This window comes from Lingula anatina, chromosome 3, assembly GCF_051362555.1.
Source record: "Lingula anatina isolate TDL-2025a chromosome 3, LinAna3.0, whole genome shotgun sequence".
NCBI classification, from domain to species: Eukaryota; Metazoa; Brachiopoda; class Lingulata; order Lingulida; family Lingulidae; genus Lingula; species Lingula anatina.
The window spans coordinates 29,226,223-29,244,286 of NC_141769.1; the positions used below are offsets into that span (position 1 = coordinate 29,226,223).

At 34.5% G+C, this 18,064-nt stretch overlaps 1 protein-coding gene across 8 annotated transcripts in view; it reads left to right on the forward strand.

Annotated features, from left to right (window-relative positions):
- The window catches only part of LOC106181868 (transient receptor potential-gamma protein), a 62,571-nt gene that overhangs the window by 9,708 nt on the left and 34,799 nt on the right, over positions 1-18,064 (forward strand). For 7 of the 8 annotated variants that reach the window (XM_087007466.1, XM_087007472.1, XM_087007471.1 and 4 more), the window contains one exon: positions 1,927-2,077. The gene's annotated coding sequence lies outside the window, so the exon portion shown is untranslated. Of the gene's footprint in view, positions 1-1,926; positions 2,078-3,828; positions 3,905-18,064 lie in introns of all 8 variants that reach the window. The other variant, XM_087007467.1, reaches the window with a different exon arrangement.

Here is an 18,064-nt window from a genome sequence, read left to right on the forward strand (position 1 = left end):
GACTAATCCCCTGATGGCATCCCCACCTCCACACATGCCATCGCTGCTGGGGCCTTGCAATTAAACCTCGGAGCCCAGTTTTAATCTGTTTAATGACACATGTGGAGGTGGGGAGTAAGGCCTCAACCGGTTGAATTGAGCAGAGATTTAATTACTGTTCCCCCTGCTGGGAGGACGCGTTGGGAGGCATGTGAGAGGTGGAGAGACCATTACAGGATTAAGCAGTCTTTCTTTCATGTAGGTCCACCATATTTAGGTCGTGGTCTAGCTAGCACTCGGCTATTCTCATTCTGAATGGCCCCAAACAGATTTTGCGAGGGAGAAGATGAGGCAGGCAAAAAAGAGATGGGAGAAAAACATCACAGATTGGACCGGGTTGAATTTGAGCAGCATCCTTAGACAAGCATACAACAGATTGTCACAAAATCCTTAAGTGGCGCCAACTCGTCAATATTTTAAATAGGGTAGGATGTGGAATAAACATTAATTTTTGATTGTTTATCATTGATTTGACTTATTTTAAAGATTTTGAGCTTATTTAAGGAAATTATTTAGTCCAGCAAAAGAAAAAAAATGGGGTGCCAGTTTAGTCTGACTTATATGTAACTGTTTTTGCCTGATAGGATATTCTTTTATTGGAGAAAAAAGTTAATCTGAATGTATGAGTTGGAACTAATAGTATCAGGAGTCACAAGGGAGTGATTTGTCAATGTCATTTTTTTTTTCAGTCATTTGAGGCTGTTGAACTTCTATACTGTACATCCAGAGGTCTTAAGAATAAAAAGGCAAGATCCAAAACATATTTAGATAAGCCGTGGATAGAATGTGATTAATAATTTAATCAAACTTTCTGTCATTTGATGTGGTTGATAAAATGTGTAACAGGTACATCAAATATCCAATATTTTAGTTTAGAACTGGTATTGTCCACACTGATGAATTGTTTTTATTGATCATACACTTAGTGTAGATGAAAGTGCAGCATTCAGGTACATGTAGAGGAGGTCACTGACAGACTTGTCTTAATTGAACAATCATGTTACAGTGGCCACTGTAGATGAATGAACCCAAAATGTTCAAAATAGGATATTATTATTTGGACTGGGTTCCCATGCTTAGATCGATCCATCTGGATCAGTCTAACTCCCTGGGGAGTCTCACGAAATTGCTATCAACGTAACCGGCTTAAAGGTCTGTCACGCCTACCAAATCAGTTAGGGTAAAGATAATTACCCCCTAACAGCTTTACTAGGCATGACAGCCGGTTAAGTTGATAGCAATTTAGTGAGACTCCCCAGGGAGATAGATCAATCCAAATATCTGTGGGAATGGTCAATATGATACCTCTTGTATGTAGCTCTCTCTCTCTGGTCAGTAACAATGCCCTTTTCTGAATAGTATGACTGTGTTTTACTTTCATCATTCACTTTGCTTTACCATTCATTATTGAGTACCCTCTTTTCAATCAAAAAAGATAAATAAATAAATAAAAGGTCAAAGGAAGTATCCAGGTGTATTTATGAGTTCTCGTGGAAAATAGACTTTATTATTAGAATAATATCTATATCAAAAGGTAAGCTAGAGTAATTACATTAAACTAGTAATTTAAGCTACTGAGTAGGGGATTCACCCACCAAAATGAATGAGATTTTGTTAAGTATGGGGACACCACAGTTTTTTCCCCAGAGCATTTGCCAAACATTTCATTTCTTTCACGTGGCCAACTTAGGTTCCAGTGCAGCAAAGCATTCCCTGTAGCTGACTGTTAATCAGTATTGATATTTTATATTAATTTATGTATTCCAGCCAAAGATGTCACATGTGCCTATAGCACCCCCGTCAACATAATGTGAAGTAATTGATTATTTCTGTCCATATCCACACTCTTGATTTGTTGCGTTTTAATCCCGTCATTGGTTGTTGCAGAAACGTGGGGGAAATTTGCCCGTCATCCGGCTGTTGCTGATCTGACCCGATCCAGCACTAAAACTGTGGTGGTGATGGTGACGCCATTGTCAAAGAATATGGACACCAGAATTAAGAACAGAAAGGTTGCTGTTTGAGGAGAAATTATCAGGTAGGGAATTAATGGTTAATATGTGTTATTCCATAGATGGAATAATTTTTCATTCATGCACTAGTAGATAGGTTGACTGCCTTGTATGGATATCACAGGAAGGTGGTACACACTGTAGAATGTTATCATCCTGTGTACAGTATACTGACGGTGAATACTATATATATATATATATATATATATATATATATATATATATATATATATATATATATATATATATATATATGTGGTTTACTAGGATCATATATGGGCTCTGGTCCCATATCACAAAGTACATGTTTCTACAGTTGTATAACTAGGAATCTTAGCCAGTTATGTTGTATTGTGTGGCATGCCCCCTCACAAAGCAACATGAACAACATCATGGATAACATTTACAAAGTTTCCCCTGACTTTACCCAGGTACTTTAAGTTGTGAGGGGGTGTGTCAGACAATTAAGCTGATTACATTGACTGCGCCTTATTGCTAGTACAATAACTTCTATTCTGAACACAGCCATAGCCAGCTATGTTGTGTTTCAACAAAATCTCCATGCATAGAGAATCATAACCTTTTTGTTTGGTCTTATATACTATAGTTTCTTCTACCTCACCTTGCCAGTTGTCTCGGTGTAGCAGGCTTTTTAAAGCACACTGATTCAATTTTTTTCTCCAAGAATTTTTTCCCTTAGAAATTTTTTTCTCTACTGTAATTACTATCCATTTGGTAAATTTCAGCTGTGGACCAGTTAGAACTGGGATTTTTAATTCATTTTGAATGGGCCTTAATTGTGCTTCAGACTTCTTTAAACCAGGTGTAACAACAAGTCTTGGTGCCATACTTTCTCAAGTAATTATAGCTTCTAACCACTGGGAGCCAATCTAATCTCTTGTTTAACTAACCAACTGTTGTGGTCTAATTAGGCTTCATGCTGTTCCCAGTAGGTTGGATGGTTGGACTGCGTTCCCAACCAGTTGATCCTCGGATTAACTAGTCCGCAGATCAAATATGGCAGGCACTTGACAATGGATCCTTGCCTCCTACGCTTGCTGTCCCAGCACAGGCAGAGCAATTAAGTAAAGAACAAATAAGTAAATCTTGATAACCTTTCGAGTGGGTCCCAGCATATTTGATCCTCAGACTAGTTAGTCCTTGGATCAAGTGGTTGCATATGTGGCCTAACATTGTATGAGCAGTTACAGTTAGATTATGTGTGCCTCTAGATTAGAATGCAGTGAAGTTGCCAACCTATTTCAACAGACTTTTTCAATTTCAGGCTTTATTTTTTATCCATACTCTTTACATACTTGCTAAGCCAGATTTATACTGTAGATGAATGCAGTAGCTCTTAACGATGCCTTCTTTAAAAGCACTTGGACTTTTATCGGATCACAGGACCAGTAGTCATAATCCAGGATAAAAAGAGCTGTACTAAGGCTAGACAATGTATTAATGACTCTGAATCATCTTTAATTCATAAGCCTTTCAGGGGTTGCTATTATTTTTCTTTAGCAGTTCACTTTATCATTCTAGTCGTGGAGCTAATCAACGTCTTTTTATGTGTTTCTGTGTTTATTTCTACAGTAATTACTCATGTGTTTCAAACATTTCATTTATTTTGTTTTCAAGACTTCACATTTCAGGTGACTCATATAAATGCACTCTAGGCTCTGAGTGAAACTTGTTTCCTAGAACTTTTGAACAATCTTTTTCATACATTTCTAAGAAAACATTATCCTAAAATATGTAATTTCTTTTTTGATTTTAGGAGTAAAAACAGTATCGTGTGATTTCTCTGTGGTTGGTCTACAAGCGCTTCTACCATGGTGTTGTCGTATATACATGTAATCTTGAGCTAGTGTTCTGTTTCTTTGAATTCCTGTAACCTAAATGCACATCATAAAATTGATTGAATGACTTAAAACTTGCTATTTTGATGGATTTCATAATCTTTTACACAACTTAAACTTTATTTCTCTTATTATAACAGATTTATGTGCCTTTGATAACCATATATATATATATATACAACAAACTATTCTGCAATCTTTCATTTTTCAATTCTTATCTATTTGTTGCCTTTCTTTAAATTGCTATGGATTTATGATAATTTGATGAATTGGACAAAACTGACAATTTCCTTATTTTTATTAGAATTCATGTTTTTTTTTTTTTTTTTGTACAAAACTGAATGTCAGTCTGAAATAATATTTAGTTGCCTTTCCAGATTATTGGTACTTTAAAATTACCAATGATTTGCCATTAATAGTATTGCACTTTAATGAAGGATTATTGGCTAAATTATTTACATTCTCAGTAGGAGTTAAAGTTTATTGACATAAACATGATGATATCTGTCAGAGTTAAAAAGTAATAATAGATCACTTTTTACATACAGATCCCTATCCAGTCAATTTTCAGGAGTTGCAAAGGAGAGTGGCTTGGTGTGAAAAATGGCTGATTTTCAAAATTAAGTCAATAAATGAAATAAATTTTAAGACTATTTAAGAAAGCTAATGAATGACTTAACTGAATTCAATTAAAACAAGATTGTTCAAATGTAGTTGATGAAGAAAACCTTGATAATGAAAAATCCCCCTTCCCCCAAAAATAATTGTGCCAAATCTGTAATTATGAGGAGATTGAAGTAACCGTTATAATTCTAATCCAAGTAAATTGTTCTTCTTAGTTCTTGAAGATAACTTAACATAACCTGTAAAACCTTTGATGATGGGGATGATAACAGTAGAATTTTGAACATTGTAGTGAATTGCGTTAGTTGTGCTATGAAGATTCAGTGACTGTTGCCCATTGCATTTGTTGAATTGTGAAGATTGTTGTAGCTGTATGTAATGCAGCAGCTGTTCTAAGTGCCATAGTTTTACAACACATGTTGCAGGGCATTTATGATGTCACTCTGGCATGATTTTTATTAGTGACAGGATTAATTTTTACTAGAAAAATTAAAAATAGGCCCGTCAATCAAACCTTTGTTAATTTTCTGGGTAGAATAACGTTACCAGTGTGTGCATTGTGCTAGTAGTGTTTGTACGTTGCAGCAGTTGTACTTAAGGACTGATAAATGAGGTGACAATAATCTGTAAATCTTTGTAAAAGGTGGTTCCTTGCCTTGTATACCATGATAAAACAGTAAAACCAGTATTAGGGTGTAGTAGTACATGATGATAATACTGATATGTGACTGAGATTGCCAAGTACATTAAACAATGCCAAAATGCATTCCGCCTAAACTTAATTTTTCTCGATGAAAAATTAATTTTCTCCTAGGCATGAATCGCTGATAATCAGAATCCTTATGCAGTTCATTGATCTCAGTTTCAGATCAAAACCTCACAATAATAATGATGATATATTTCTTGAGTGGAAAAGACTGAGATGATCAAAGCATGACGAAATTGGCTTGTTTGATGATCAATTTTGACATGTATTAATACCATGTCCTGCAGTACTTTTAATCTCTTTGAAAGACTGGATTGATTATAGCATATACTACCACTTGATGAATAAAATAGCAATTTATACTGCATTCACTGCAGTTAACTTCGTAAAGCTTGCTCCTAGGTGATATGTAGCTGGCACTTTTGTCTATGCATGCTTTCATAGAATTATTGTCCCAATCAGCTATTTGTGATTGAATTTGTCATGTGTGATAGGTGTGTAATAAACCTGCACATTGCTTACCTATTGTTTTTACACCTTTGTGTATTGGGTAATGTGGTTTGACTTAATTGCACCAAAGGTAGTCTCGAGTCGTGACAAGCTGCGGAAAGTATTGATTTATAAACCTGATGTGATGAGGAAAACTGTCGACTCTTCCTTGTGTCGTCAATTCTATAGAGATGGACAGTCCCAACCTCTCAGAGGCGCCTTGCATAGTTTTGTTTTGGGTAAGTGTCTTAAAAATCCTGAACAAGGGGCCAGTGAAATAGGATAAGTTTGTGTCACATGATAAAGGTCATGTAGATATATTTGAGCACATTATTTTTGATTAAAAGAAATGATATAGGGGCCAAATTCTTAGTACCCAGTAGTATATCTTTTGTTTTAGGCTTATATAAAAATTGATGTTTTGGTATTAAATTGCAAAGAAATGTCACCATAGATTCTATGTCATGTATTTTTAAAAATCCTAATTCAAGTGAGTTTCAATTAAGTACTTATTTTAATTTTATGCAAGAAACATTATGTATAGTGAACATGTCACTGTATAACATGGTTAAACCTAATCAGAGATTTATTGTACAGCATCCTTGAAAGTGAGTTATTTGTGCGTCAGACTTGTAGTCATTAAAGCCAGACATACTTTGTTTAATGAACAGTTAATGTGGGATGGAAGTCTTCTTCTCTTCCTGTTTTTTTCTTTTTGTTCAGTTTGATTTTCTTTACCTGATTGGAAGCCATTGGTTATTGTGTAGGTAGGTTTAGAGGCAATTTACAATACTGAACTTTCTTTTACATTTTTTCTTACAAATGCTAATGGTGTCTGTCTGTTTTAATTGTTTTTGGTGAGATAAAAATTATTAACTATCCTCATTGTATTTTCAAATTGAAAAAAAATATATTATCTCGCTTTCCAGTTTTATACAAAATACTCTTGTATGCTGTTATATTGAAATACACCTTGAAAAACCGTTTTTGGGTAAAGAGTTTAGATGGTATTTTTATAGAGGACTTTATCTACATCTGTTTTTGATATATTTTTGAAGAAAAAAGTATATTTTGTGTTTAGGCACTTTTTCATAGACTGAAGATCTTAGAAAAAAGAGTTTTTTAAAAAATGATCTTAAATGTTTGAAAATAATAATGGTTGATAAAGAACGCTTCCTCTTGTCTGAGACAAGTGAAATTGCATGGTTTCTCCATCTGTAAAAATATCCCTTAGTAGGAACTGCCAATTGTTGTGTAATCAATGAACTTATTGACTCCAAAACCGGTTCCCAATCTGTTTTCCATGCACAGAATCTCTGTGATAGGTAAGAACTTTGTATTGATCATCCATCTTCCCTTAATGCAATACACCTTGTAGGTCTTCATGAGAATTGATTGTGTGAAAGGTGGTGACTATTGTCACAGATTATTGGCAAATGTCAATATGCCCGACACCTGTCATTTCATGCAAAACACTGAGCGCTGGAAGGTGATTCATTTACAGAGCTTAATGAAAGTCTGAAGCTGTGTTCACAGTTGGGCTAACTTGTATCGGCACTTGTGTTTACCAGATTGCTAAGTTATTTATGGAATATTGAAGGTACAGAAAATGCCTCTCGGATGCTCCACTGATTTTCCATTGCTGAACTGCCATTTTTCTTATAAAATTAAATGTGAAACATGAAAGACTCGTAGAATAAATCAGACCCTATAATGCTGATATATTTATGAAGTTCAATTTAATTTGTGTCTTCATAGAATTAGATTTTTTAAATTTAATTTTTCAAAAACAAGTTATGTGCAAGCAATGTTTGATAATAGATACTCAGTGCTTAAAGCTCTCAATACATTGTGTTTTTATTAGTTAACAGGACCTTTGTGTCCTTTGAATAAATTGCTTTTTTTTTAATGATTAATTTTTTAATTTAGGCATTATATAATAATAGGTTAACTTATGATTACTTGTAACTTTTTTATATTGATTTAATAGACATTGAGAACAAAAATGTCATTGTCAACCTTTACCTTTGTTGTTGTTGTTGTTTGTTTTGTCAGCATTTCCTTTCACTGTCTTAGCCTAACCAATTGAAAACAATGTAATAAGAAGTTACAAAAAAAATTCAACATATCCAGCAGCATATAACGTAAGTGCATTAGCAGGATGATATAAAAAATAGCCTGTTTACCACTCATATTTTTTCTAATTTATTAGTTATCTGCCCTTGGGATGCCTGTTAGAAATTATCCAATCATTGAAACCAAAAACAATCTCCAAGCAAATTTTTGATTCTATTCTGAAAAAAGAAGCAGATAGACATATTTGCCTGTGTCGTTAGGATGTATATCTTGTAGCTGCAGGCAGCAGAAAACTCATAACTTGGAGAGTTGTAATAGGAATGGCTTTCCAGAAAATCGTTCATCTGACCTTTCCTTTTGTGCGTGTCTAGGAGGAGATAGCTTTGTGTGTATTGTTTCAAGATAATGGGTAGGTAGGTATAGGTTGCATGTTACATACAGAGTGTGATGCCTATAGGGGAGGTGACGGGAGGAACGTGAAATGGTATTTATGACAGACAATTGCAAATTTGTTGTGCTTCTTAATGTATCTGAAGTCATAGGTTTTAAAGTATTTTTTTTTTGTTTGTTTGTGCAAGTTCATTCCATTACAAAGATTTGGTAATTTTTTTTTTTTTTTTGAAATAATACTGGAAATGGATATACATTATTAATTCAAAATGGATGCTTTTTTTTTCAAAATTGGAAAGCTTGGAAACTGTCTTGTTGTTTTAATACTTTAAGGATGTTTCTGGCACTGGCAAAACAGCAGACAGCAAGTTGTGTGGTGTAAAAGAAAGTGGAGAAAATGCACTGTGTATTGTCACTAAAAGAAGTTCTTTTGTGGAACGTAAATTAAGGTATAATGTCTAAAACAAAAGCTGTTGCTCATTAGCAGACGTAAACAAGAAGATGCATTTTTCTATCTAAAAAAATAGGTACAAAAATATGAACCTGATTTTCTCAAAATTAGGACAGGTGAGGCTCATTTAAATGACTTTTAAATTTCCTATGGGCTGATAGTAGAATTCTATCTGCTGGGAATGCCCTCTTAGGATGCATTCACAATGCATTGAAATATCTTATAAGATAGTTGGAACTAATGCAGCAGGGAATCTTGCTGAATATATTCTAATTAAAAGATTAACATGCCTTCTGATATTAGAAACAAGAGGTGTGTTAATCTGTTAATCTGATTGTATTCTCGGAGAGTCCCTGCAGAATTACTTAGTACAATTGCTTTATTGTGAACACGCCCTTAGAAAACAATGCAAAAGTGTCAAAAGACTGCAATGTGAAAAAAAAAGAAAACAAGTAAAAGTATTTGTGGATAAGTTCTGTCTGCTTTTAATCATTGCTGTGCCATACTTACTTACTTGGTATTATTTTTGATCCCACTTTTCTCCAAACCCCTCCTTGTTTTAACACTTTGGGGTATCTCACGATTACCAGTTCCTGAGGAAAAATCAATGGCTCTTCACTTTGTTTTATCAATAGCAAATTGAAATTATTTGATCTCCGTCAACTTATTATTAGTATTACCCTGTTATCTTGCTAGACAAAATGTTTTATATCAATTTGTAAATTCTGAAAAACTCCGACAGTACTGATATGTAGCTCTGTCATGTCATGTCCAGAAGAAAAGTATGGTACTTACTAGATCTTTCCAATGGGGGGATTTTACAGATATTTTATTTTTTTAAGTCATAATTTCTTTAAATTAGAACTTTCCTACTGAGTGACAACTACAAATTAAAAAGGCTACTCTATAGTTCTACTTTATACAGTAAAAGCATCACTTGTGCTATACAGAAATATAATTTTTGTGATAATAAGATAATGCATCTGAACACTTGATAATTTTTGCCCATTGAAAAGATTGAGTAATTACCCTAAGCCACACAAGGTATTATAGAAAGTTTTCACGTGTAACATCTTGTGCTGCAGCCTGGTCTGATTGACAGGCAGAAAGGGGACGAGTTGTTGCCAAATTGCATACAACCTTCTGGATAATAGTACTAAATTAGAATTCCTGATAAATATTTCATTTATGTTATGTTTTGATCTCTAAATATTTCAGTGTTAGTAAGCAGGCAAATAACAAAACAAGAAATGGTTGCAGAAATTGTCCTTCAGTTACAGATCCTAGCTTATCTGCTAATTTAAACTGTAGACAATGTCTAAATTGGAGAAATTGGAAGTTCAAAACAGGTAACAAAGGTAATAGTGATGGTCTTCCTGGGTTGTTCCAACTAACTCAGTGGGGACATTTTCTGGATGCAATCTGATTAACACTACTAGCATTGAGTAGAATACAGAAAAACGTTGAGTATATGAGTATGTTGGAAACTAGAACTGGGTTCCCATCCCTAGATCGATCTAATGGGATTGGTCCATCTCCACAGGGTTTCTCGCTAAATTGCTTACAGTTTCAGTGGCTAAGATGTCTGCCGCACTTGCTAAAGCTGATTAACAGTAGTTAATTACCCCCTATCAGCTTTAGTAGACATAACAGACATCTAAGCTGCTTAAGTTAATTGCAATTAATGTAGAATCCCCTTGGAGATAGTTCGATCCAAAGTAAGTGCAATAGTCTCTGGGAATGGTCACTAGTGGAGGCGTGTTTATCTGGTAATCTGCATTTAGCAGTCTCTGTGGCCTTGGCTTGAACCACCTATTACGTTAGTTTCGTCCTTAATGCACCCCTAATCATCAGCTGCTGAGTATAGCCAATTTGAATGGAAGTCACACAGGTGTAAATTGAATGAAAATATATTTAGAAAGATTGGATGCGTCAAAAGACTAATATGTAGGTTAGAATTGACATGCAATGTTCCTAGGGAGTCTGTATCATGCCTGTATCTTCCTTGCTGTTCAGCCTCCACAAGAGAGCCGGGCGTGGCTGTGCTAATTGATTAGGATGGATTCATAGTCTCTGTGCTTTTGTCAAGCTAAAAATCATGAAAAATCTTTTAGAAGATAAACCTTTAGTTCAAAGTTGTATGATATATTGTATAATCCTTGTACAGGTATTGTTAAGAGGACTTTGCTGATAATGCAGCAACACGAAATTTTCTGTAGATTTTCTGTGTGTCAGCATGTCAGTCAACACTGATGCCCTTTTGGAGAATTTTAAGCAACGTATTACACTTAAAATAAAAGGCCTTTATGATCATTTTTTGACCTATGCACAGGTTTCTTCATCTTGACTTACTGAACAATGGCACAGTGCTCGTAGGTGTGTATGATGTCAGCAGGTACAATGCTCCCCCTCCCTCTACACAAAAAAAAAAAAAAAAAAAATGCAAGGAAAAGCATACTATACAATTCTAAACACAACATGAAGCAAATGTAAGATAGGCTTAATTCACAAGAGATTTCTGTTGTAATTAAAGCCACTTTCAGAACAGATGAACCAAGGACTAACTGATCTGCTAACTAAATATGGCCAGTCCCACTTAAAAGCAAAGCCATCTAACCCCCTGATGGTCTCCACGCCTCCACATGTGCCATCCCTACAGGGGCCTAGCAATTAAACTTTGAAGCCAAAATTTAATCTGTGTGGAGGCAGGGAGATCATGAGCATATAAGGCGGCTTTGCTTTTAGGTCAGCTGTATTTGGACCACAGACCAGTTGGTCCACAGATCATCTGTTCTGAATGCAGCCTAAGACATAAAGAATTCTGCTTCTGGTCTAAATTAATCTGGTTGTAAAATGTGCCAGAGGACAGTGAAGTATATTTCTGGTCTAAATTAGTCTTGTCATGTATTGGCTAGAAGATCATAGACTGCAATAGTTTGATTTTTACCTCTGGGAACTAGTCATTTCGCTTGTAGCTTATTTTATCATGTTTTATCTTTATTTGATAAAGTTGTCTGCATCAATAGCATAATCACTTTCCCCGACTTAAGATGTCTGTGCATGATCTCATCTTATTACTTTGAGTATTTCTGTTTTCAGACGTACACTTTGCCCAGTTCGATAATGTCAATCGCCAAATTAATTTACTGGCAGTTCATTTGTCTGAGGCACATGTACAGTGGAATTCTTCTATAAGTCCATTCCTCACTTAAAACACTAGAAAATTAATAGGGTATATAGTGTTGGAGCTGTGTGAAGGTAGAGATCTCCATAGAGATCACATTTTAGCTCTGATGATTGAGTGAGTGATGGTAAATCAATAGGCTGGTCTGGTGACATGGCTTAGATTGAAGCAGGATTAAGTCAAAGTGCGAATGTAAACCCACTTTATGTCTTTAATATGGACATCCATTGTCACGTTCTCATGTGAGAAAGTAATCAGTTTTCAGATGCTGTATATTAATGTATACGAGGTTTTCTTTTTTATTTGTAATTTGTCAGAGAGGATGTCATGATTAAGGAAATTGGGTTCAAGCTGATGTAAGAATACAATCCTACTTGTAAAAAACACATATGTGCACGCACACACACACACACACACACACACACACACACACAGAAAGAGAGAGAGAGAGCTGCCAGGCAATGGAGGTTCTAAATGGTGGTGGTGAAAAAATTCCTTTTTTAAACCAAAGGTGTGAAGTAAACTTATTGTTCCTGGTCAACTTGCTCAATTTTGTGAGATGCATTAATCTGAAATAAAGACAGGTTTGCTGGGACAGCTTCTGAACTTGGGGAGTAATGATTTAATTAAGATATAAAATAAAAATTAATGCTGGATAATCGTTTTTGGGTAGGATAATATAATGATCCTGATGATTTAATGGCAAAGTGCATCGTTTAAAGTATTGTCCACAATATCGATCCTCTCAGGAGTTTATAGAATATTGTGTCAATATTGAAAGTGTTCTTGCTAATTGTCATCCATTTATTTTGAAGGATCTAATCCTTTGTATAATGAGTGATATGTGTGTTTTTGCATAGAATGCATTATTTACCTTGCTTGACATGGAAATACATTAGTTAGTTTTACGATCCATAAATACCAATGACATTTAGAGGAAGGGGATGTTTTGTAACTGTAGCTTTTTTTCTGTGCTCAGGAAACCTGCTGGTGCCATGGATGAGTACATTGTATCTGACATCCGCCTGATGACTTTTAGCCATGAATTGCATGCGCAGTTATATTTTTGTGTGACAAAGAATCTTTCTGTAATGGTTGTCAATAACTATAATCATTGTCATTTGACAAATTCTCCATGGATATTGTTAGATAATATTGGGATGAGGATTCTTTTAACAGTCATTTTCTTTCAGCCATTTGTTGAGACTGTCAGTTGCAGTGGGCAATGAATCAAAGGGCCTACAACGTGTCACTGACATGACCAGAGAGGTTTATTACTAGCTAAATGCTGGAATGTTTCTGTAAAATTAATATTTTTGTATCACAAATCTTGCATGTTAATGGAACATTTCAGATTTACATCCATGAAATGTCACTTTGATTTGCTTGTTTTAAGGTGCTCTTTGCAAATTTTCTTTGGAAAAAGCAATTTTCTCTCACCTCATGAATTACTGCTTGACTCATTTTTGCACTTGTTTTATTCCTTTTTTAATTCTGCAGTTTAGTTCTAATTTAAATGACTGGCCAATCAGAAATAAGAAATGAAGTTTTAAACCTTACATAACAACAAAAGGTCATCTATGCTTTTTGCAAAATGTTCACTTCATAACTCAACTCTTGAAAACTAAATTTTGTTAGTCTCAATTGTTGACTCAGCAGTTTTTCCTTTTCAGATTGTTGTCATGTTTAGAAAAATTTACAGTTTAGCTTCTGGAGAATGTCTGTTACTGCAATTTAATTGGACTTCAATATTGATGCTACACCCCACCTTCAGTACCTACAATAATTACATTTCACTTTGCTATCATTATTGTACCTCATATTACTTTTGATTATTCTCTCCAGGGTGACTCCCAATTTTGCCACACAGAATAATTATTGAACGTAGCAAACATATGTTAATCTACAATTTCTATTTCCCTCAATTTCATTGTGTGTGCCATTGATAAATGCTGTTGCTGTAGACATTCTTCTGTCAGCAGTAACGGCAAGATATGCTATCTGAACCTAAAAATCTGTAAGGTTCTATAAGTCACCATCCTCAAGCATAAAAGACAATGATACCAGGTGACTTTTCTCAGGCTATATATATATGAATTGGGTGCACAAAATAATTAATTTTATCATGCAGGAAATTGATGCATACTGTTAGATAATAACCACTGACAGTGAGATGAAATCAGCTGAGTTCGTTCACAATAAAGTCGTGCAATGCCAATATCACATAATATATTGATATTTTAAGCTCTATGTAATTTGAATGGATTCAGTTCCAATTTAGGGAAATAGCACATTAAGTTTGTTTTCCATGATGACACTTGCTGCTGAAGCTGCAAGACAAATTACAGAATGATGTACCAAGGAGTAGCTGGGAATCTCGCCGTGACAGTGAACAATGCTTTGAACTGGGGATGACACTAAAAACCTGAGATAACTCCAAATATAATGTAAAAAAGTTGTTGTGACCGTTGAAAAGGGCAACGGTTGATTAAGGTTTTTCCAATTGGTTTTATGCACCAGTGAAAACAACTGAACCTACGAGTTATAAATGTTGCTAATATTGGGTGGTATCAAGCTTTTCCAAGGATGTTGATGTTTAGAAAACAAAATATTTTTCTTGATTATGAATTTTATGAAGGACGGAGATATTTTTGTTTTAAAACATTTACTGCAGAAAAGTCTTCAGGAAAAAAAAAAGGCAGTGCCTATATTAGTTTACTCAACAAAAAAAGCCACCTGCTAGTGGTATCTTTTTTTTTTTTTGCTTGAGAAAATTATTTAGAAGAGTATAAATGAGTGTCTGGCAACTGGAGGGAGATCTTGGTGTGAAACCAAGTATAAAAAATATTTAGAAACATCTGCAATATTTCCTCCTCGAAGAAGGATCAATTTGTGGCTGGATTCTAGGTGCATTATGGGAGGGTAAGCAACCACACTGATAGCAGACCTTTGCTAGTGTAGTACATTTCGTGAACACGGGAAAGAATTCTGTGTACCCGTAAACAGCTAATCATCTTAATGGACTGAGAAGATGAAAAGATTATTAATAATGCTTGATGAGATATATGTAGTCTTTTCTTTTAATGTGCACTTTATTGTGTATATTGTGGTTCACAGGCACTTGTATAGACCCGTCTTCATTTATATACACAGGCACTGTTCCTGCATATTTACTGAGATGCATTGTTTGGTTGAAAAAAGGATCCTTTTGAAAATCACTAATGAGCAGTTTTTTAAGTCATGCACTTTAATTGGTTTTTTTTCATTTCCTTCATGAATTTTGGAAATGTTTTCTCCATTTATTTATACAGTATTTTCTCTTACTTCAAATTTGCTGATTCACACTTTGTATGTTTTAAAATGTGGCAGATTCCTTTTAAAATCAGCAAGATCAGATTAACCAAACCATATATTTGTTTTACTTAATATTTGCTGAATAACTGTGTAAAAAAAGGCTATTTTTGTGAAAATCAACATTATTGGATTTATTTTACTCTTTTATTTAAAATATTATTGTATTTTTTTTTTCTGTTAGATGTCTATATATTTTCCAGCTTTTTTAGGCAATCTTGTTATCAGAATACCTGGTAAGCAAGTTTTGTTTTGTTTCAAACATGCAAACTTGTTTGTCTCAATGATTTGATCAGTTGTGCATGATCATCTGTTTGGTGTCTGTATGTTTGCCAGCTTTGCTGTCTAGTTTCCTTATTTAGGCAGTTCATTAAAATACCTGGTAAACAAGTTTGTTTTGTTTGAAACATGCAAACTTGTTTGTCTCAATGAATTGATCGGTATTCGGATGTATTTGTTTTTAAGATAATCAGCCATGAGGCCTGTCTCATGCAGCCTCATTTTGGCTATCATATTAAAGTGACAGCTTAATGGAAAGAAATAGAAATGGGAAATCTACCATGTGTTATCAAAAATTTACTGGTGCTCATCACTTTTTCGATCATCAGCAATTCTGGAAATGAAAAAAAATGTTCTGATTAGATTATCTGACAGTTAGAGTGTAGTTTATTTTTAATTTCCCAGTGAAGAATGATAAATAATGCATTTTTACTTGTACAGGACTACTCTATTATTTAGACCATATCAAATAATTCTAGGCTAAAATGCCCCTAGTGGCCTTATGTCCCACACGGGACGAAGAGGAATGATGATGATGATGATGAAAATGCCCCTAAATTTTAAAAGCATTGACAGATCTGTCATGCATAATAATAAAGATGAGCTTTTCCCGCAGCAACGTGGAATTCTGCATTTTAAAATTCATTTCAAAGGCTTTCATGTAGTACTTAGGTATAATGGTAAAAGTGGCATTATTTGAATAAATATTCCATAGTGACAGGTAGTTTTTATGTAGTTTTTAGTCACAGCAATTAAATCTTTTAAGACCATGTGCTTGTTTCAAGTGAAGAATTCATTGTTCATAAATTTGATTTGAAATATGATACATTGGTGTGAGATGTTTGTCATGTTAGAACTGCGTGTGCTGCCATCTTTCTTTCTCTAGTAGATCTGATTGGTTCAATTTGCTTCGGACACTTCTTTCTCATTGGTGGGTCCTTCAAATGCTTGATATTTGAAATTTTCAGTTGAGTTCTTGCAGCAGTGCAGCTCACACGCAAACATTAGTGCCCCGGCAAACGACTTAAGTAGCATCAGCCAGTGTCTTTTAGCATAAATATTTTGCATTGCCCACCCACAGCATGGCAGTTATTAGGTTTATTGCTCTCAAGGGAGGTCTTTTAAACTAAATATTTTTCTATAATATTGCTCGTAAGGGGTAGAGTCTTTCAACTACATATTTGCATTATAAAGGTATATACTGGATTTATTAAGATGTCAAGTGCAAATGATGTACAGTATTTATAGCTGTATGTGCCATGTATTTAATACTTCATGTGGCAAGTTTATTAATGCACAGAAAGGACTGAAGTAAGCATGCACCACCTTCAGTACATCACAGCAATATTGCATACTGTTCTTGTTTTCAAGAAAGTTCAATACGATGCAGGATTTTGTCAAATTCAACCATACTCAGGTAATGACTTGTGTCAATTTTTAGGGACTCCAAGGTGTATTAAGATGTATTGAACCTTGCTTTTTGATTTATTTTTGATTTTTTCATTATTATTATTATTATTATTATTATTATTTTTAATTGTTCTATTCTCCCCTCTGGAAAACCGTACAGAGCTCCAGAATCTTTGTCAAGGAAGTGTGGTATAAACATTATTGGCAGTCAGAGAAAATGAATTGTCCTCTTTGCAAAAACACCTTTTTTCATAGCTTTATTTTACGTGTATTACAACATTGCTGCTTCGATATCTGAAAAAAAAATGCTTTTATTTTTGCTTCAAATTTGCTGTCATCATTTGGCAAACTCAAAATTCAAATTCAAAATTGGTAACTTTCCAGCTTATTTATTTTAAAGTACATGTATACTGAGTTTTTTTAATCCTACAATTTACTGCATTTACCATGTATTTCATCTGGTAATTGGGAGATTGCTTTACCTTCAGACTTGACATTGTCAAAATTTACACTGTACCAGTAGGAGTTCTTTACAGACAGGCTCATACAGTATTTACATTTCTATCTGAGACCTTCCTCGTATTGTGAATCCAACCTTGTAACAAGCTTTAACAGAACACTGATGCACCGTTTTATCAACATATTTCTTGGTTGTTATCTAAACACTTTCGATGGAGAAAAAAAAATTAGTTCACTGTGTAGTTCAATATTTTACTATGGTCTCCCCATACCTTGTAAGTTATCAGTATAGGCAGTATTAGTACAAATTACAGGTGGCATTAGCTCTCTAGGTTTTCATTTCAGGTTTCTCCATGCCTTGTAAGTTTTCTCTAAAAGCAATATAAAGTCACAGAGTATACAGTTGTACCATAGGGGTAGACAATTAAGTGCCTAGACTAGGCAGTATAAAAAAGAGGTTTGGACAAATGACTTCCAGTGGCTTTTTGTGGGCGTGTTTTAAGTGGCATAAGTCAAAATTTTCTGATGTGATAAGCTAGCTCAACCTATTTCACCATATTCATTTGGTAATATTTATGCTACTTTTGCATGAGACACTGTGTCAGGAACCACTAATACCTATCACAGCTAGACAGCATGTAGGGTTTTAGAAATGTTGTCATTATGGTCAGCGTGATCTAAACATAAAAACTGCAGATAGAGGTCATGACATTCTGATGGATTGGTTTTGCGTGC